Source organism: Gracilinanus agilis, chromosome 1 (genome assembly GCF_016433145.1).
Source record: "Gracilinanus agilis isolate LMUSP501 chromosome 1, AgileGrace, whole genome shotgun sequence".
NCBI classification, from domain to species: domain Eukaryota; kingdom Metazoa; phylum Chordata; class Mammalia; order Didelphimorphia; family Didelphidae; genus Gracilinanus; species Gracilinanus agilis.
In genome coordinates, this window is record NC_058130.1 from 236,130,402 (window position 1) to 236,153,594 (window position 23,193).

The window sequence follows — 23,193 nt, forward strand, 5'->3', positions numbered from 1 at the left end:
TGGGAAAGGAAAGACTTTAAAACCAAGCAAGAGTTAGAGAAAATTACAAAATGTAAATTAAATGGTTTTGATTATATTAAACTAAAAAGTTTCTGTACAAACAAAAACAATGTAGTCAAAATCAGAAGGTAAACAACAAATTGGGAAAAAATCTTTATAACGAAAAACTCTGACAGGTGTCTAATCACTCAAATATACAAGGAGTTAAAGCAATTGTATAAAAAATCAAGCCATTCCCCAATTGATAAATGGGCAAGAGACATGAATAGGCAATTTTCAGGTAAAGAAATCAAAAGTATCAATAAGCACATGAGAAAGTGTTCCAAATCTCTAATAATCAGAGAAATGCAAATCAAAACAACTCTGAGGTATCACTTCACACCTAGCAGATTGGCTAAAATGAAAGAAGGGGAGAGTAATGAATGCTGGAGGGGATGTGGCAAAATTGGGACATTAATGCATTGCTGGTGGAGCTGTGAACTGATCCAGCCATTCTGGCTGGCAATTTGGAATCATGCTCAAAGGGCTATAAAAGAATGCCTGCCCTTTGACCCAGCCATACCATTGCTGGGTTTGTACCCCAAAGAGATCATAGATAAACAGACTTGTACGAAAATATTCATAGCTGTGCTTTTTGTGGTGGCAACAAATTGGAAAAGGAGGGTATGTCCTTCAATTGGGGAATGGCTGAACAAACTGTGGTATATGCGGGTGATGGAATACTATTGTGCTAAAAGGAATAATAAACTGGAGAAGTTCCAGGCGAACTGGAGAGACCTCCGGGAACTGATGCAGAGCGAAAGGAGCAGAGCCAAAAGAACTCTATACACAGAGACTGACATTCTGTGGTAAAATTGAATGTAATGGACCTCTGTACCAGCAGCAATACAATGACCCAGGACAATTCTGAGGGATTTATGGTAAAGATGCTACCCACATTCAGAGGAAGGACTGCAGGAGAGGAAACATATAAGAAAAACAACTGCTTGAACGCATGGGTTGGGGTGGACATGATTGGGGATGTGGACTCGAAACTACTACACCAATGCAACTACCAACAATTTGGAAATTGGTCTTGATCAAGGACACATGACAAAACTAGTGGAAATGCGCATGGGTAGGGGGGGCGCGGGGGGGGGTTGAAGGGGAAAGGAGGAGCATGAATCATGTAACCATGTTAAAAATGAATATTAATAAATGTAAAAAAATGAATTTATTGGCCAGTAATATTTTATTCTATTATGTTAGGTTATTTTAAAAATAGAAATTATATCCTTCTTCTATATGAGTATATTTGATTTTATAAATTTATAACTTAATTATTCAGTAACCTAGGTGACATTTTAAAGCATATAAACGAAGCATCCAGTACATTGATAGTTGCAGAAAAACTAAAGTGATCAGCGGTTCTTCCTGAGCTTTATAAATGAAAATCATATCCATACAATTTAGCCAATTGCTGACTTTCAATCTGTAAATTATTTGAGTTTTTGATAAAGATGGAAGAAAAGAAACATAGGTTGAACATTTCGGTTATTTATTAGATATGCAGGCATATGATTAATTTAAGAATGCAATGGTTTGCATACTGCCTATATTACAAATATTTGTATTTGTTAAATTATTCTGTTGGGGACTTGACTTCAACAACCTTTATTAGGCAACAACTATATCCTTGGACTATTATAGGTCTCGGGATTATAAAGAACAAATTTTTTTTAAAAAGCTCCTGCCTTCAAAAAAGCTTAGATTCTACTAATATTTCTCCTGTTTGCTTGATGAACATTAATTTAAACATCAAATTGAGCTTCATTTCAAAACTTATGAAAGTAAGAAAGTTAAAAAAACACAACAAAGTTCCTTGTGGTTCTTTGTAAAATTTCTATAGTACAATATAGATTTCAAACTATTTCCATTATCCCTCACTCCTTTCTTCCCCACATATTGGACTATCACCTAATGTTAATGGAAAAAATGGATTTAGAGATATTAAGTGAATTATATAAGATCCAGGATAGATGCTAAGAAGTCTGAGATTTAATTAGTTTTAGACCTTCTTATATAAGGCATTCTATTACAAAAAGTATATACATAGACAAATATTAAGAAAAATCATAAAATCTCACAAAACAACACTCAATACATGGAGGAATCATAGAATTATATATCTAGATCTGGAAAAGATATCAGAGACCTTCTAGCCTAACTTTCGAGATGCTAAATTCAGGTACTCTGATTCCAGAGCCACTTATCTTTTCACTATTTCACACAGAAGGATCTAAGGAGTTGTGTAGTCTCAGAGTTACAAGAGTAGTTAAAACCATATGGAGTCAACTGGGAAGTCCTTTGAAAGGAAAATTAAAATAGACGAATCTTATACAATGCAAAAAGAATGCAAGTGTGGAAATGAGAAGGAATGATATATCTTGCTTGGATGAGGATGGTGATGGTAGTCATGAGAAGTTCCTGATGAAAAATCTTTGTTGTAGGTTAATGAAAATAATCTATTATAGAACTCAAATTTATATAAATTATAGAATAACTTAGGTAAATTTAAGTTTGATCCATTCACAATAATATATTCAGAGTTATTCATGAATGCTCGATGTACATAATGGATAACACAGACATTCAGAGTCATGATCATGAATCACAGCTACCCAGGTTCTCTCATTAAGTGTATGTTGGTATCTCTGCAAGTGGTATAAAACTGGGTTTTCATATATCATTGTTCTGGCTCAGTGGGGTATTTCATATATTTATATTTCTCTTTTGATTCTATGCTTCCATACTGAAGTCTTTAATTTTATGTATGACTGTCTTTGTGGCCACTGAATGAATATTAATAGGACAATTGCCTGTTAAGAAGAATAATACTCTTTGGAGTTTGAATACACTGCCCTGGGTCTCTTGTTACTACTTCTCAATAAATTAAATTGAGTAAGTCTATGAAGTTTTTATCTTTACAGTTTTTGATGTTTGAAATGGGAAATAAGAGATCAAAGGCAATTTTGCAATCGAGATTCAATTTTGTACTTAGGTCAGAGCAGTATAATATTTATCAAAACCCTTTTCTTCACATTTCATATTACAGAAGGGAGAATAAACATTAATATTGATCAAAGATATAAAATATTTTTCATGTCCTAGAAGTTGCATTCCATGTAACTCTGTGAAATTTTCTGAATACATATTAATTTATTTCTAGTGTATGCATCTATTAAAAAATTAAAAGAACAATAATACTCCAAACAGATTTGGCTTTCCTTCATGGGAAGAAAACTTTTGAAACTTAAAAGTTTTTCTTCATATAAATTTGCATGTATATAAATATATCGGTTTAGCCATCCATCCATCCATCCATGGATAAATACATACATATGTATTTTTACTAATAATCATTCATGTCTCTTAACATTTCAAATAGTATATAATTTTATTTATATGCAAATATAGCTATGTAGACACAATGAAAAGTCATAAATAATCACACATGCTGTTAAAAATTAAAGTTGTCTTACTGGCATGCTTAAGGAATATATTTCTTTGAAGCAGATGTTGGCCACTGAAAGATCACAGTATCAAAATCTCAAAACCTGAAAGGATTTCAGGGATTGCCTAATATGAATAACTCTCCAAAAAAAATCCTCACTGTCATATCCTCAGTAAATTGGTTTATAAATTTTATTGGCATTTACTACATGGTCAGAGAGCAATTCCCCTTTTGGACAGTTCTTTCAAGTAATTTTTTTTTCTTTTTTAATTATATCAAGCCACAATCAGTCATGTTCATTCATTGCCCCTAGTTTCCCCTATGGAAAATCAGAGCAATTCAAATCTCTATTCTACCTTTAGATGATTAATTGAAAACAAGGATAATGCAAATACTCCCTTCTCTTGGTGAAACATCTATATTTCCCCCAATTTTTCCTATTCCTTAATTGCAAGATCTTTCATCTTCCTGCTCTCTTACCATTTACTCTCCAGTTGACGAATGAAATTCAGAAAATGTAGTGCCCATAGCTGAACATAATAGTCCAGATATGATCTTACCAAGGCAAAGTAAAAGGGACTCACCTTCCTAATCATTAACATTGCATTTTCTTGAGTGTAGTCTATAATCATATTTCCTCTTTTGGCTTCCATAGTACTCTGTTGATTCTTGTCATGTCTATCATTTTATGAAATCTCCAGATACTTTAAATCCAAACTTTTCTCTAATAATACCTCACTTTGTAGTATTGTGAAGTTGGCTTTTTAATTGAAGTATAAGAAATTATATTCTTCCCTGATATGTAATCATTTATCTTTAGTAGACTCATCCAAACATTTTACCTTATTATTTTTTGGGACCTTGATGTTATTTAATATTTTATTTATTCCTCTTAATTTTGTCTTCTCTTCAAATTTGATAAGTATTCCATCTATGTATTTAAGTAATTGAATTAAAAAAACACACAGTCAAGTATAGATCTAATTTTGTCTATGTGAATAGCACAATGTCAAATGGTCTGCTTAAATCTAGGTAAACTATATTTAACATTACTCTGAAGAGTCTAGTAACTTTTCATACACACACACTCATAAACACACACGTGTCCCCCAAATTTAGTTTGATATGACCTATGTTGATGTAACCATTTTGGGCCCTTTGTGATTTTGTTTCCTTTTCTAGATGTTTGCTAATAATTACTTTAATAATATGATCTAGCTTTGTATGTGCAGTGAGTATTGATGGTAGGTGTGAGCATCTAGCCTCCCCCCTTGTTAGCTTTCAATGGGTCAGATCAATTGGCAAAGCCATAGTGGGGATGTTGAAGGAAGGTGTCGGGGATCAGTTGTGACCCTAATGAGTTATATCCCACCTTCAGAGCCAGCACTATGGAGACAAGCCTCCCCACTCCTAAGTTCTCATAGTTTTGCCCTTCAAGATGGTGTTTGGTATTCATCTTCCCCTCAGCCACAAGATCAGTCTTCCTCCCCTCCAAGTAACAGCCCCAAACTACCGCTAATAAACTAATAAAGATTTATTATAAGGGTGAGGGAATTCAGGATAACAGGGTGAGGGGTATTTGAGGATTTTTGAGGAAGGAGGGTACAGGGATAACTTCTCTGTCAAATATGAACCTCACAACAAGAGAGCAGTTAGGTTTTTTTCTGTAGATTTGACTCAGAAACTGATTCTCTCTCCCCTCACCATATCCTGTCCTTAACACTATCTAACAAAGAGGGGAATAACTGCAAGGAAGAGGTATCAGAGGGACCAAGGAAGGGTCCCCCAAAAGCCTGCTCCCTCCAGAGTCTGGGCACTAATGCCAATTATGGAGCACAACTCTTTTGGTTTCTTCTTTGTTGGCAATGAAATCAGTAGAAAGTTTTTGCTGTTTAAATCTCAAGATTGCCCCTGAATTTTGGGTTCAGAAGAGCTAAATTCCTGTCCAGATCCTCCAGGTCACCCACAACCATCCACCCCAAGCCCACCAGAGAGTTGAATGTCCTCTCAGGAGTTTTTGGCAGTTGGTCATTGGCAGTTTAGAATCTTCAGAATTTTCACCAAACTTGCTCCTTCACTAGCCCCTCCCAAACAAAACCTCCTGAGGCCAGCTTCAACTCCAATTGCCTGCTCTCCTTTGCAAAATTCAGTCCACACTGTTACAGCCTTCTTTCAGGAATTGAAGTTAAGCTCAATGTCCTACAATCTATGGACTTGACTACTTTTTTTTTAATTGAAAATAGGAGGGGCAGCTGGGTAGCTCAGTGGATTGAGAGTCAGGCCTAGAGATGGGAGGTCCTAGGTTCAAATCCGGCCTCAGACACTTCCCAGCTGTGTGACCCTGGGCAAGTCACTTGACCCCCAGTGCCTACCCTTACCACTCTTCTGCCTTGGAGCCAATACTCAGTATTGACTCCAAGACGGAAGGTAAGGGTTTAAAAAGAAAAAAAAAATTTGAAAATAGGACATGAAGGGGAAAAGGATGCAAAAGTAATTGGATAGAACATAAAAACATCAAGTATACATGAGGATACTAATAAAAGGAAAATAGCAAGTAATAGATTTCTTTATTTATATTGTTCCAGCAACTAAGAAATTCTAATAACACCAGATGATAAATGCTTTCAGAAAAGATGGAGAACTGATAGAGAGCTAGTGTCTAAAATGAATAGATTTGTCTTTCTAATTGGCAAAAATATTATCTATGTTCAAAGTTCTATCTGATCTCCTTCTTAGAAGAAGGAAAAAAGGAAGTATAAGAATAAAAATATAATTCATTTGAATAAACATATTTAACGTGTATTCTGTTTCAAGAGTTTTTAAAAGTTTTAAAAAAAAGTCTCTTTACTTAAGGAACTTGCATCATCGTGGAATAATTTTCCAGGGGAGAACTTTTGAATCAATGTGGATTGTCTCCATTGCACCAGATATCTGATGATGTACTTATTCCTCTCCCTAACACCCCTTCCTTATCTCCCTCTTACTTGAAAAGCACACATGGATCTGGCACATACTGTCTAGCCTGGCCAATGGGACTGATAAAAGTATCCTGAATGTAGACCACATTGGGCATTCTGTTGGGCAAAAAGGAAAAGAGAGTCAAAATCAGGTCTTTTTGCTGAGAAAAAAATCTTCTTTATTGTTCTAATGGGACAAACTAGTTTCTCTACCTGAAGATAAACCAAAATAAAATATTTGTTATTCCATTTCACATACTCCCATTTCTGTATTTTATCAGAGACATAATGAGGAAAGGAGGTTAGAGAAATGTTATTTTGGATATGCAAATTAAAGAACCCTTGGACACTGCTATTTCTTTATCAGGTAGAAATGTCTAAACTTAACAACTAGGTAACAAGAATAATGAGTTACAGAAAAAATGGGAAGTTAAAGAACTGGAACCAAAGTAGAAGCCCATAGATAGGAAAATGACTAAAATTGCTATTTGTGAATGCAATGGCATATGATTGTGCTGGAGTAAATGACAGAGAAAATTGAAAATTTATATGAGTTGATGAAAGTCATGATCTTAGAGCCAAAAAGTGATGCCCAGATCCTGAAATGTAAATTACAAGGACAAAAAAAACAAAAACAAAAATTGAAAGAGAATATTGCAGAATTACATAGCATAAGCATGGCCCCAAAGGGAAGTGGTAAAAAGAAATCTTCTCTCCCTCATTTATAGTGTTGAGAAGTCCACAGGTATGAAACATTGCATATACTTTCAAATATTTTAAATATATTGATTGGTTTTGCTAATTTTTCCTGTTCTTTATTTTTCTTATAAAAATTTCTTTGTTATATTAGAAAGTTCTCTAGGAGAGGGAGATGGGAAAACTGGGTCAAGAAATTAGGGTATGTAAAAAACAACAGACAGATAAATTTTATTTTAAAAATGAAAATATTATAAACTTGCAAGGAATAACATCAGCTTTAGGGAAAAATGTTAAAAGACTGCTTAGTTTTTTCATAAGTGAATATGGAGATCCATGGGTATGGAACATGATATAAAATATCAGCTTTTCTTTAACATATAATCAAATATACTGAACTGTTTTAGTTTAAAGTATGGCTCTCTATGATGGTAGAGCATAAGGATACAGGTAGACATTTAGTTAATGCACAATCAAAAGATATCAAAAATATATTTAATTATTAAAAAGAAACAACCACATCAAACTTCCTTACATCCAGAAATGATAGTCCAGAGTCTTACCCTACCTTTGGTTGTTCAAGCCTCCATCACTTGAGAGATCATTTCTGCTTCTTGCTTTAAGCAGGCTTTGTGGCATTTTTTCCTAGATGTATAAATTTAAATTACTGCTGCACTGTTCATAAGAAACTATGCAACTTTCCTTTTCACATCATCTTTTTGATATTAAACTGCCCCCTCCACAACTAGAGCCTCTTGGAACATCTCATTATTTGGTCTCAGAACAGCAAATCTAGTCAAACTGTATGAGTCTTTTTCAAAAGCAACTTTCAACTCCTTTCATTTGAGTGTGCAATTTTTCTTCTCCTTTTTTAAAAATGTTACATAGTCACTGACTAAGAGAGACCTAGTTGACAGGAAATGTAGAATGATTTTATGAAAATGCCTCCAGTAAGTATCAATTCCTTTTGTAAATGATATCATTAAAGGGTATGTCACTGACTTGGGGCAGCTAGATGATACAGTGCATAGAGTGCCATATCTGGAATCAAGAAGACTCATCTTCCTGAGTTTAAATCTGGCTTCTGACACTTACTAGCTGTATGACCCTGGACTAGTCATTTAATCCTGTTTGCCTCAGTTTCTTCATCCATAAAATGAACTGGGGAACGAAATGGAAAATTACTCCAATATTTTTGACCAGAAAACCACAAATGAAGTCCTGAGCAATCAGACAGAACTGAAACAATTAAGCAACAACAAACATTGACACCTTATTGTTGTTCTGATTTAGTTGTAAAATCAGGAGTCAGTGATGCATTTTAATTTAGAAACTCCACTCATTCTCTGATGATTAAAACTGTTGGCAATCACAGTTAACATTCAGTAATCACTGCATCTTATAACTAAACACGTATTCAGGATGTGATAAACAGGAATTGAGAGAGATTAGAAAATTATTTTGTATTATTTTATGACAGTAACAATACAAACACTAGTATGGTAAACAATATGTTTATTTAAGCTCAAATAGGCCTTGCTATATAAAATAAGATGTTGCTTTGGTGTGCTGCCATGTAAACATTGGTATATGCAAGCATCATTTGTCTTCATTAAAATAAGCATCATATTTGTGTCTCTTGCTGTGAAAAGATTACTATGTATAACAATCTATCAGGTGGAATAGAATAGCATAATCAGCTTTATTTTCTTTGATCAGTTATATAAAACAACATAAAACCACACCTGGACACAGCATCTGAGAGGGAGAATTATGCAGGTAGATGCATATAATCCTAACAGACTCAATTATATGTTAATTGCATATACATACTATTGTGTCACATTTGGTTTCACACATATTCTAAACAAAATCCTATTCTAATTCTTTGGATCTGCAATAACTGGTGACTTCTCTCAGTTAGAAGTGACTTCTTCCCATTTTGAATATTAGTAATCACTAATATCCTTCATTTGAGGGGTCAGAAAGAAGACAGTGCAATTAAGTAAATCTTTCTATCCACCTCTCCTCTTTTCCCCTTGAAGTATTGATTAATGAAAAAATGGACAGATGAAATAACATTTCTGAAGCTCTTACTATGTTCCAAGGACTTGTGAAATCCTAATGATAACAAATACAAAAATTAATCCCTGCCCTCAAGGAGCTTACCTACCAATACAGGGAGGCAACATAAGAAGGGTGCAACTGCAAGCTATCCAGAGGTCCTCAGGAAATAGCATCAAGAGAATAGCAAGACCTGATCTGAAGTATTCAGTAGCAAAATGTTTAAACAAAATGGAATGTTTTACCATGTGCTGTATCAGAGCTGATGGCATATATAATGGATTACAAATGACTTTTTCTATTAACAAGGCTATTATCTCATTATTACGGAGAGTTTCTAATGAGGAACTTCCTCAAAAACGACTTGGTTAGTGCTCTTTGTGGTGGCAAAAAATTGGAAAATGAGCGAATGTCCTTCGATTGGGGAATGGCTGAACAAATTGTGGTATCTATTGTGCTCAAAGGAATAATAAACTGGAGAAATTCCATGTGAAGTGGAAAGACCTCCAGGAATTGATGCAGAGTGAAAGGAACAGAACCAGGAGAACATTGTACACAGAGACTGATACACTGTGGTACAATCGAATACAATGGACTTCTCTACTAGCAGCAATGCAAGAATCCAGAGCAAGGCTGAGGGACTTATGAGAAAGAAAACTAGCCACATTCAGAGGAAGAACTGTGGGAGGAGAAACACAGAAGAAAAACAACTGCTTGAACACATGGGATGATGGGGATATATTGGGGATATAGACACTCAACAATAACTCTAGTCCAACTATTAATAATATGGAATTAGGTCTTAATCAATGATACATGTAAAACCCAGCAGAGTTGTGCATTGGCTAAGGCGGGGTTAGGGGGCTTGGGGGAGAGGGAAAGAACAAGAAACATGTAACTATGGGAAAACATTCAAAATAAAAATTAAAAAAAATGAATTGGTTAAATACTTGTATAGGATCACAAATCTGAGGATGGATTTGAACTTGGGCCTTTCTGATTCCAGACCCATTGTTTTTTAACCACTCAGGCAAAGCCAGTTCTTGATTTCTGATTTCCTGGCAACCAAGCGACATTCTGAAATCTTACTTTAATCTCTAATACTTCCGTCTTCCCTACCTCTGATGTTCAATCTCTTGCTAAGTACCATCAGTGCTACTTATCTCTACTGTGGCTACCCTAGTTTAGGTCTACATTATCTTCCACCTAAATCAAAATGATTTAATGATTATGGGAATTTGTGAGAAGGTTGACTGGTATTGAAATTTTAAGAGTCTGAAAGGTTTATAAAAAACTGAAAAATTTAGAATAAATTCCAAATGGCTATATCCCAGTGGTGTGTGAGAGATTGAATCCCTAGGAGTAAGTCTAGGGTGACTTTGTTTCATGAAAACGGAAAAAAAAATGAGACTGAGATACCTAACCTTTGATACAATCTCCATTCAACTTCCTTGGGGGGCCAAAGTTAAGAGATGTTGAATAGAACATCATTAGGTCTCTGTTGCCTTTGAAATCTAACAATGTAACTATATTGATTTAAAGTTTCACCTTTCTCTTCTCCACCCCCAAAATGTACTTGAATATTACATAACTATGCATTCCCAGAGAAAAGTGAAGTAAAGTTACCTAACACTATATAGGTTGTAATTTATAGGCTAGCACTTTAACCTTGGGCACAGATTGAGAAATGGAAGGTACAATTGAAGTCATGATATTCAATTCCCTCATATTACAAATGAGGAAAGAGCAGTCCAAAGAAGTCAAATACCTGCCCCAAGTTATCACAAGTGCCATATGGCAGCACCAGAGTCAGGATTCACAACTATATCTTAGTTTAAATGCAGAGCCTATTCTGCTAAATCACTATGGCTTCTTTTTCCAGAGATAGAGTGTTCTCATAAAAAATTGTTGGCTTTTCCCCACAGGTTATGTTTGTTGAAGGGTTTGATGATCTTTCATTATATATTTTATAAAATTTCCTAAAAATAAGGCATATGCAGAATCTTAGAATTCTTTCACTCTAAATATATTCATCTTTCCACTGCATTCTCTTCTCACCCAAACTGGTTTTTCTTCTTGAGGATTTTTGACTATTTCAACAAAATGTCTCATTCATACCTTTAATCACCCAGGCTCAAAATTTCCTTGAGTCGTATATTTGGAAACATGTTACATCACTGTTTAATTAACAGTGCTCTACTGTATTACCTTTTTCCAGTCTTTTCTACTTCTTTTTAATGAAATATGAATAGCTTATTCTTCATAACAGTTACTGTTTTCCTTCTCTTTGTTTCTTAAAAATATCCAGTGACTATACTATAAAGGTAAGTTTAAGCAACTCATCTTGACCTACATGAACCTCTAATTTGGTTCTGTGTTGTCCTACTTTTTATCTACTCGAATATCTCCATTCTATCTCTGTCAGTCAATCTTACTATCATCTTCAAAATAACTGCACTCAAATTTTGTCTTTTTCCCTGTGCAAATACTGATCCACAAGCCTAAAATACCTTTCCTGTTTTCCTAAATTCTAGCAATTCTCCAAAGCCCAGATAAGATCCATCTCTATGAATCCTTTTTTAGTGTCTACATAAATGGTTTTTTGAAAGTCCAAGTAAATTATATTGAATTATTCACCCACATACTTATTTTCTTCTCTGAAGAACTCTAGTATTTAGAAATGATTTCTATTTGCAGAAACAATTTTACCTTTCCCTGAATAATAACAATGGATATTTGTATAGAATTTTGAAGTTTGCAAAATGATTTATAAACATTATTTTCTTTGAGCTTTACAACAACCCTTTGAGTTAGCCACAACAAATATTATTATACCCAGCTACAAAAGAAAAATGTGTAGCTACGAGAAAGGAAGTCATATGCCTATGATAATGTAGCTAGAAAGTGTCATAGGCCGAATTTGCAACTAGGAGTTTTCTAACTGCAAGGCCAGAACTCTATTATGCCATGATACTTCTAAAAGAGTAAAATTTGCTTGAGTATCCAGTGATTAGGCTCATCATCATCATCATCATCATCATCATCATCATCGTCATCGTCATCGTCATCATCATCATTTTATGTATGGGAGCTTCCAAGACAATTTACTAATTCTCAATAATTGTACAGTTTGAATTGAAGGCTACCATAATGACCTTTTTAAGTGTTTCAATATTTGTCATACTCAATCTAATTATGTAGGTACATCTACTATATATTTTTTCATTTATTAGCTGAATGCTTGAATTAAACAATGATTATGGTCTCTTTCATCTCCATTATTCTGAATCTATGATTCTGTAATAATATATTGTATAGAGCATGGATGTCCTATAAATTGACCAAAAAATTGAAAGAATAATAGTGATAATTATGATAAATAGTAATACTAATAATCAGCATCACTTAATAACTATCAATATTATTTTAATGTCTACAAAGCCTCCTAAAACAGTCTTTCTTTATCCTTACAACAACACTGAGATGTAGATGCTATGATTATCCTCATTTTACAGATAAGGAAAAAGAGGTAAATAAGATTAAGTGACTTCCTGAAAGATAGTGTCTGAGATTGTATTTGAACTCAGGACTTCGTAATTCCAGGTCTAGTGCTCTATCTACTTCCTGATTTCATATCTAGTGCTCTATCTACTTTGCCATATTGCTGTCCAAGATAATAGTTCCAAATTACTTTGCTTGAAATAATATTTTAGTAATAGAATCTTCCTAATGTAACCATTAGCAAAAACAAACTAACAAGACAATATAAAATACTTAGGAATCTATCTACCAAAACAAACACAGCAATTATATGAAAACAACTACAAAACAGTTTCCAAACAAATAAAACTGGATCTAAACAATTGGAAAGCCATTGGTTGGTCATGGGTAGGATGAGCTAACATAATAAAAATGACCATTCTACCCAAATTAATTTACCTATTTAGCTCCATACCTATCAAACTACCAAAAAACTTCTTTACTGAATTAGAAAAAGACTATAACAAATTTCATTTGGAATAACAAAATATCAAGAATATCAAGGGAAATAATTAAAAAATGTGAAGGAAGGGGGCCTAGCAGTACCAGTTATTAAATTATACTATAAAGCAGCAGTCATCAAAACAATATGGTACTGGCTAAGAGACAGAGAGGAGGATCAGTGGAATAGACTTGGGGTAAATGACATCAGCAAGACAGTGTATGATAAACCCATAGAGCCCAACTTTTGGGACATGACTCCACTATTTTACAAAAACTGCTGGGAAATTTGGAAAACAATATGGGAGATTAGGTTTAGATCAACATCTCACACCCTACACCAAGATAAATTCAGAATGGGTGAATGACTTGAATATAAAGAGGGAAACTATAAATAAGTTAAGTGAACACAGAATAGTATACTTGTCAGATCTCTGGGAAAGGAAAGACTTTAAAACCAAGCAAGAGTTAGAGAAAATTACAAAATGTAAATTAAATGGTTTTGATTATATTAAGCTAAAAAGCTTTTGTACAAACAAAAATAATGTAGTCAAAATCAGAAGGGAAACAACAAATTGGGAAAAATTCTTTATAATGAAAAACTCTGACAGGGATCTAATTACTCAAATATACAAGGAGTTAAATCAATTATATAAAAAATCAAGCCATTCCCCAATTGATAAATGGGCAAGAGACATGAATAGGCAATTTTCAGGTAAAGAAATCAAAAGTATCAATAAGCACATGAGAAAGTGTTCCAAATCTCTAATAATCAGAGAAATGCAAATCAAAACAACTCTGAGGTATCACTTCACACCTAGCAGATTGGCTAAAATGAAAGAAGGGGAGAGTAATGAATGCTGGAGGGGATGTGGCAAAATTGGGAAATTGATGCATTGCTGGTGGAGTTGTGAACTGATCCAACCATTCTGGCTGGCAATTTGGAATCATGCTCAAAGGGCTATAAAAATGCCTGCCCTTTGATGCAGCCATACCATTGCTGGGATTGTACCCCAAAGAGATCATAGATAAACAGACTTGCACAAAAATATTTATAGCTGGGCTTTTTGTGGTGGCAAAAAACTGGAAAAGGAGGGTATGTCCTTCAATTGGGGAATGGTTGAACAAATTGTGGTATATGCTGGTGACGGAATACTATTGTGCTCAAAGGAATAATAAAGTAGAGGAGTTCCAGGCAAACTGGAAAGACCTCCAGGAACTGATGCAGAGTGAAAGGAGCAGAGCCAGAAGAACATTGTACACAGAGGCTGATATACTATGTTAAAATCGAATGCAATGGACTTCTGTACCAGCAGCAATGCAATGACTGTTATGAGGGTAATATGAGGAAAGGTGTTTGGGATAAGGGAATTGAAAGGAGGATGTTGGAGACTTGGTAAGTGGATAAACTAGGCTACAGGTAGGCTGGGATTAAAGGAGATTCAGGGTGTAATAGGACTGAAGTCAGGAGTATAACACAGAAGGGAAACAGAGATCCTTTTGGGAGAAGAGAAGTTAACCTAAATAGAATAACACTGCAGGCTTACAGACTGGGACTTAGACTCAAACACAAACTGAGGGAAATAGACTGGACTGAAATTAACAAACAGGCTTTAGTTAATTTCACAGGAAGGGACCTATTTTGAAGTAACACCTTCCTTTCAAGATGGATGCCCCAGCTACCCTCTAAGCTCAGAGTATGTTGTCTCTTTCCCTCTTCTTCCCTCTTGTTAACTAATAGACAAATTACACTATATAGGACTATTGAAACACAAAGGGTTTATTTATTTGAAGGATGTTGTTAGGAAGGTGGATTAAAGGAAAGCCCTATCAGTTATCTCAGGAACTTCAGGTGGGGGAAGGGAAGTGAAGATGAATCTGAATAAGGACCTGCCTTACTCAGTTTTACAAAATGCTATCTAAAGGGAATAAATGATGATTTGATTAAATTATAGATAATGCTGCCAGTTAGATAACTCTTCACAGATTTAACTCCTCTCTAATTTCTCTCCTTATAAACTCCACAGCCACTAAGGTAAGGGAGGGAAGGCAGGGTGGTATTAGGAAAGGAAGATATAAAGAATTTATCTAAAATAATAATTTCTTAAGTAAATATATCAATGCTAGGCTAAATTTCAATATTGAAGCTAGATAATCCAAGAGCTCGCTCATTGACTTCCTCCCTCCACGGAAGATCCAGTCAACTGCCTCTCCTCAAGATTCTAAAACCTCTAACAGCTTTTTGGAACTCAGCCAAAGCTAGAAAAAACTATGTCCCCCAATTCTGTATACTACATGACCCAGGACAATTCTGAGGGATTTATGGTAATGAATGCTACCCACATTCAGAGGAAGGACTGCAGGAGAGGAAACATATAAGAAAAACAACTACTTGAACGCATGGGTTGGAGTAGACATGATTGGGGATGTAGACTCGAAACTACCACACCAATCAAACTATCAACAATTTGGAAATAGGTCTTGATCAAGGACACATAACAAAACCAGTGGAAATGTGCGTTGGCCATGGGTGGGGGGAATGAAGGGGGTGAAGGGGAAAGTAGGAGCATAAATCATGTAACCATGTTAAAAATGAATATTAATAAATGTTTAAATTTAAAAAAAAACTAACAAAAACTTTTCAAATGAAGTATTAGTAAGCAGAAAACAATACAGTCTTCTTATGATGTTGATCTTTCAAGAAACAAAAATTCCACCAGTGCTTCATATGTTTTATTAATCCCTATGGATATCATTTGACATACCTACAATGGTAGTAACACAGATTAAAAGAGGGAGAAGGTCATTCCTTGAAACTGTATAATAATTATACCCTTAAATCATTGGGCTAAAGAGTTAAAATTTGCTTTTGAAAGCTATATTAATGTAAATCACTAACTACATCATACTATTACAATCCTTTCTTTAATTTAAAAGTAATTTTCAAAAACTGAAAAAAATTAATTAGCAAAATCATAAACCTTAGTCAGAATAATTCCCAAAGCAGTTTTAGAGAGTTTTAAGTCAACTTGGCTTGTACTTATTATTGCAAATCTTATCTGATAACTACATTGTGTTCTCAATTATTTTTGATGATAACTGTTACAGGAAGTTTCACAAGCTATCTTCCTGGTACATGGATGATTTGGTCTATTGTCTCATCACTCAAGTTTGATGAATTATTTAAGAGTTATTCAAAGTAGTTTCTCAATCATTACAAGATAATTGTATTCCCATGAAAAGAAGTTTTTAAAAGATATCTTTGCATTGGTACAAACATGCAAAGACTTTTGCTTAGAGCCAAAAGTTTGAACCTGAAAGTGACTTTTTTCATCCTTTATCCACATTTAATGAGAATAATAGCATTATTTTTCACTTGTGTTTCAGAATATTTCATTAATATAAAATGTTAGTGTAGTATTGAAAGGAGTCTGGCCAGAATAGTACAAAGACAACAGACCTTGCCATTCAAGGAACAGTTAAAGAGACTGGGTCTGTCTGGAAAATAGCATATATATATACATACACACACACAGTGTAGATGTTTCCATGAATATAAAATTTGTCAGATAAAAAATTGATTTGACTCATCCTACTTGGCCTCTGTGTGTGTGTGTGTGTGTGTGTGTGTGTGTGTGTGTGTGTGTGTGTGTGTGATAGGGAACAGAATAGATGTTTCCATGAATATAAAATTTTTCAGATAAAAAATTGTTTTGACTCATCCTACTTGGCCCAAGTAGGGAAAACTAGAATCATGGAACTGAAGATCCAGAATGAAGAACTGAACTAGAATCAGTGAACATCATCCTCTGATTTTCAAGGAGATTATAGATAGCACTTTCCACAATCAGTAGTTTATGAAGATAAAGAAAACAGAACCAGAACTCACAGACATTCTTAAGGATACCAGCATGTTGGATCAATCCAAACATAATTTATTAAGCATTTATGATGTGTCACTGACAATGCTAAGGATTTACAACATAAAAAATGTTAAAACCATCCTGACTTCTAGGAATTTTTATTATGATGATAGAGATGAGATGTGCATAAATAGGTATATGCAAGATAGATACCAAGTATATGGAATTTAACTTCAGAGGGGAAGATACCAGAAATTGTGGAAAACCAGAAAAGGCCTCCTAGAGAAGATAGAGGTTAAGCTGAGTCTAGAAGTAATCCAGGGGTTCTAAGAGGCAGAGTTGAGTAGGCAAAGCCTTCAAATTATGAGACAGTAACTTCAAAGGAATGGTGAATGTAGTAAGACAATATGATTACACTAAAGAATTTTATGGAGGGATGAAATGGGTGAGAAGATTAACAAGGCAGGTGGAAACCAATTTGAGAAGAATCTTTAAATGTCATAAAGTCTATATTTAATTCAGAGGTAATAGTCCTTGGAATATATGGAAAAGAACATTTATATAGCATAGAGTAAAATGTAGGTGTTTGTGAATTTTTAAAAAGTATAGATCAGTCCAACTCAAATGTTAATAGAAAGTATGTACTTAGAAATTAGTTTAACCCAGGTGAAGTAAGTCAGGGGAAGGTGATAACTTCTAGTCCCTCCAGACATTTTTCTGTGTTGTTTTTTTCCCTCTGGAATACACATCTAAAAAATAAAATAAAGCAAAACAGCAGTAGTAACAACAAAAAAATGTATCTTGTATCTCGTATCTTGGTCATTAGCACATTAGCTTTTATTTCTCCAGACTACATAGAGGTTTAAATTTGAGGAGAGAAATTGTTAATATCTTCACTGATACTGTGATGCTTCATGTGACAGGATAGTGGGACTGATGAATACTTACCACCTCATTCCTCTTTATATTTTCTCCCCCTTTCTCCTGAGAGCTTTTCAAAAACTCAATCAATGCAAGAAACTCCATTCTGTCTTGTCTGATTTCAATTTAGCTTCCTCTTTTCCTTAGATGGAAAGAAATACAATTCCATGGTCTTTATTGAATTAAGCCCTTTCATAAGATAGAAGTCTAAACCTTTTTAGTGGGACAGTGATACTGCATTAGAAAAATCACTTTGGCAGCTATATATAAAATAGACTGGGGTAGAGAGAGAATTGAGGCAGGAAGGACAATTAGAAATCTATTATATTAGTTGAGGAAAATGCTAAGTGCCTGAACTAAAGTAGTAGCTATATGAATAGAGGAAAAATACATATGCAATAGATGTGGAAAAAATATTGATGAGGTTTGTCAATTTACTAAAAAAGGAAATAGTGAGAAGAAATGAATAATCAAGGATATCGTCAAAGTTGAAAACTTTGTTTTGTGTGTCCTTTTGTTTTGTGGTGTCATTTGTTTTGTGTGTCCTTTGTTTTATGTGTTCTTTATAGAAATGGGGAGATTCTGAGTATCTGTGGAATTTGGGGAAAGGATAATTAGTTATATTTCAGACAATGAATTTGAGATAGCTATAGTATATCAAGTATGAAATTTCTAATAGGAAGTTGATAATATAAGTTGGGAAATGAGGAGATAAATTAGGGCTGAAAATTATGTCAGGAAATTAACTGTATAAATATGATAATTTAATGTATAAATTAATGTATAAAAGTTTAATAATGGAGAACAAAATGACATTGACTAAGAATACTTAGAAGCATCCACAGTTAGTAGGTGTGAAATGAGTGGATGAAGCAAAGAATAAGAAACAGTGAGAAAGTAGGAGGTCAGCCAAGAGAGGTCAAGAAAGATGAAAATTGAGAAAATGGCATTATATTAGACCTATGAGAGAACTTGAAATCTTTGGAGAATAGCTTCAATAGAATGATGAAATCAGCAGCCAGATAGCAGAAAGTAAACAAGCATCAAATAAAAAAGGCTTTTTCAAGGATGCTTTTTCAAAGATGAAAAGGGGAGGAGAGTATGAAATTATAGCTAGAAGCTATGGGAAAAGTTAAGGAGATTTTGTCATTTTATTTTAGGAAGGAGACTTATGCTTGCCAAAATGAACTATACCCCTATGTAATGGGTAACAAATTTCCAAGTTGTCCTTTCAAAATGTTAGTGATACAGAATTCATGGCTGCCTATAAAATAAAACAAAAACAAAAACCTTTCTCTGTTATTGCTAAATGTTCTCTCATTGTCATCTGTCTTAAGCCTAACATTTTCCCAAGTCTCCATACATCTCTACTCCCTTCTAGTACACCCTCCAGGCAATCTATACTATTGTGAATTCATTTCTATTTGTACAAGCCCTTTTCTCTTATGTTCCTTTTATCTTCTAAAAATCATTAAAAACTTGATAGTTGAAGTAAATTGAAGTTAGGTAATAATAGATGAAAGGTCAATGAATTAGGAGGCCAAGGTGTTTGAGGAGGCATTCATGTGACTATTGAGGTCACCAAGTATATGATCAGTATTTCCCAAATCCCTAAGCTCCTGTAACCTTGATCATCCTATCACATATAAGATTTACTTTCACTCATGCATACATACATAATAGATGAGAAGGAATTGTCATCTTGCTTTTCAGTGAAACTTCTAGACCATCACTCATCTCCATTTCTCTCTTCCTGTAAAATTTACTCCATCTAGATTTATCACCTGATCCAGACATTGGACTCCATGTTATATATATATTCCTTTCTCATGACATTTAGTATTTGGTTCCGTCATCCTTTTTCACCTAAATACTGATCAAGTACTTAGTGACCTCAATAGGCACATGATTGCCTCCTCAAACACTTTGGCTTCCCAGTTCACTGACCTTTCCTCTATTATCCCCTAACTTCACTTCACCTCAACTATACATAGGCATTGTCTTGAGCTCACTATCATCCTATATATATCATATATGAAACATGAAGCCTAAGTAGCTTTCTGCATGACATTTTAACTCTTCAGTTTAATCTACCTCCACCAGAATGATCTAGATGACTTTTTAGATGCCAAATAGGTTTTCATCAGAAGTACAGAGTTTTGTGTTTTCTTCTAGGCTCTTTTGCCAAATTTTGGAATGATGGTAGTAATAAACTTTGTTAAAAATATCTTTGTCAAGGTTGAAAGATTTGCTACATCTGTAGAACTTGTGAGAAGTATCCATCAGTTCATCAGTATTTTAAATGTCATACAGCAAGTGGCTATATAGAGACTCATGTGAATCCTATATGATAGTGGGTTTGTTTGCTATTGTCATTACCTGGGCTGTTGTGAATTTTGGTACTTTCTTTGAATGTGCATTATCTACTCTACTACTGTTTTATAAAGCTGTTACTTCATGAAAATCATTTGCACTCACACAGTGGTTCGTGTCCAATTTAAAAAGGAAATGGAGGGGCAGCTAGGTAGCTCAGTGGAGTGAGAGCCAGGCCTAGGGACAGGAAGTCCTAGGTTCAAACCCGGCCTCAGCCACTTCCCAGCTGTGTGACCCTGGGCAAGTCACTTGACCCCTGTTGCCCACCCTTACCAATCTTCCACCTATGAGACAATACACTGAAGTACAAGAGTTTAAAAAAAAAAGGAAATGGATCTCATTTTTGATGAGGAACCTTTGTTTTCTACCTTTCTTTGACTGACACAGTATGTCACACTGATTGTAAACTATATGTTTTTGATTTTTAAAACATTTTTATCTTTGTTTTTTTTCTTGTATGTACAATATTACTGCATTTTGTCCTACAGACTTGTGGGACAGAAATTACTTTTATTGAACCCTAATACTTAAAGTACATATATCAATATTAATATTTTTTAAATTTTGCAGTAATATAAGTTTAAAATACAAATTAACCCTAATGTCCCTGCATATCCACAAAGCTTTAGACTATAGAAATAATGCCATTGATTGTTTAAAAATTATGCGACTTTGCTTAATGATTCTGATTCCAGGAGAAGGGAACACAAATAGAGCCACTGCACAGTGCCAAAAAAGTACAATAACTTGCATAGTGCCTATCAAGCAGAAGGTCAAAGAGACCAATTGATGGGAATGATGAAATTTTGAGCCAAGACAAGAGGACGTGAATTTGTTTGGGATTCAAGGTTGAGGCTGTTTTGACATATGCCAGTGGCAAGTCTTCCATAAACCCTACCAAGCACCTCACATTGGTGGTCATCCTGGCTCCAGTATCCCTGAGAGAGAAGGTAAAATTGGACCAGGAAAAGCTATTTCCCATTTGCTACTAAAATCTAGTACCTTTTCTGTCTTTCATAGTGTGGCAAACTTTCTGTAGTCCTGACTATTGATTGAGTAAGTCCATAATTACATAAATCACTTTAATTAGTCCCTGATTTAAGGACCTCTTATAGGTTTATTTTTCCTTTATTTAGATTTTTTAGACATAAAAATTTATGTCTAAATTTGATAGTGATTTTATGTCTAAATTTTGACTAAATGTCTAAGTGACATATGTCTAAATTTGATATTGATAAAAATTTGACATTTTCTATTTCATCCACAAGTTATTTTTTCTCTATTATTTGGATTTTTTGATGCTTTTGATTTTCTTTTGACAGTTGATTCATACACCTCATAACTCAGCCATGCATTCCTGAGTGATCCCTGTGTTTGTCACCATCCTGCTCAGGGGGGGGACTATGTTATTGTTGTGAACTTTGATTTGAATTTGAGCCTACTTTGGAACAAAAGACTGCCTATCCGAATCTAGAAAGTGAACTGTTTGGAGAAGGTACCATGAAGATGCATGCAGAGGCCACATGCTGTACCAGAAGATTCAGAGTGAACTTTGAGATGTGCTGAATTTGAACTATGGGGGGTTGAATGCATTTGTTTTGAATGTACACCTTTATGCAAAAGGGAACTGCCCCAAATTAGCTTTTAATCAATGTAGAAATCATTGGTTATTATTCTTTTTCTCTTTTATTTCCCTTTTATTCCCAAATTATTGTAATTTAAAATTTGATTATGTTTAAAATGATCCCTTTCAGGAAACTGGTCTCCCAAAGGATCACAGGGGGGAATGTATGATTAGAAAATCTTATACCTTTGAGCTACATCTCCCAGCATCCCTTTCCTCTTTCATCCCCACATTGCATTCTTACATATTGTATATAGTTGTGTGTATCTCTGCCTCTCTCTCATTTCCCATGTCCACAGCGGAGTTAGCTACAATTTTACTCTAGCTTTTTACTTTCCTCTTGCTTCAAATTATTATTAATGCATTTATTGAATATAATATTTGGAGTATTTTGATATTAATTTTTAATCTTACACTCTTTATGGTGTTTATCCCTTCTATTTATGCTCTTGATTCCCATTCTTCCTTTGTAAACTTCCATTTTTTGTCTCTGAATCTTTGGGTATGTGTTTTCTATATTTCTCTGTGTCTGTCTGCCTGTGTCTCTATGTATGTGTGTGTGTCTCTCTGCCTCTTTCGGTTTCTGTGTCCTGCTTGTTTGTTTCTCTGTCTCTCTCATTTTGTGTGGAGAAAGAAAGGTGGCAGTCTATGTTCATGCTTAATCTCCTCATTCTAGAAATAATTGTATCAGTGGCAACATATTTAATTTCTTTTGTATTATGGTATTTTTCAAGATTACTTTTTATTCTCTTTGAGAATTTACAAATTTGGAGGCTTAGATTAATTCTTACAATCTTCTTCCTCTCCCATTACATAGTTTTTAGCCCTTCCCCCTTGTGTGGAGAATATGCCTCAGAGAGGCAAGACTATCTCAAGCTCCTTATGTTAGGTATTCTAGCATGCTCTTGCCTGAATCTCATGCCCTTAGTACACTGACACTCTTAATAGGGTTCAGAGGGCACACGTGACTTCAGTTGGATTGCAATTCCTTTTCCTTCAGTTTGACCCAGCTGTAAATGCAGATACCTTGCCCTATTTTCTCTATTGGCTTTATTCCTTACTTTCTCAAGTATACTACTTAGCAAAGTCAGTAAATTGCTCGGACAGTATAGGTCTGATGGGAAAGGGCTTGCTTGTTCAGCAATCCTCAAAATATATTTACTTCTTAGAAAAGAATGCAATTCCATGGGAAGAGGGACTTGAGGGATTATCAAAATATGT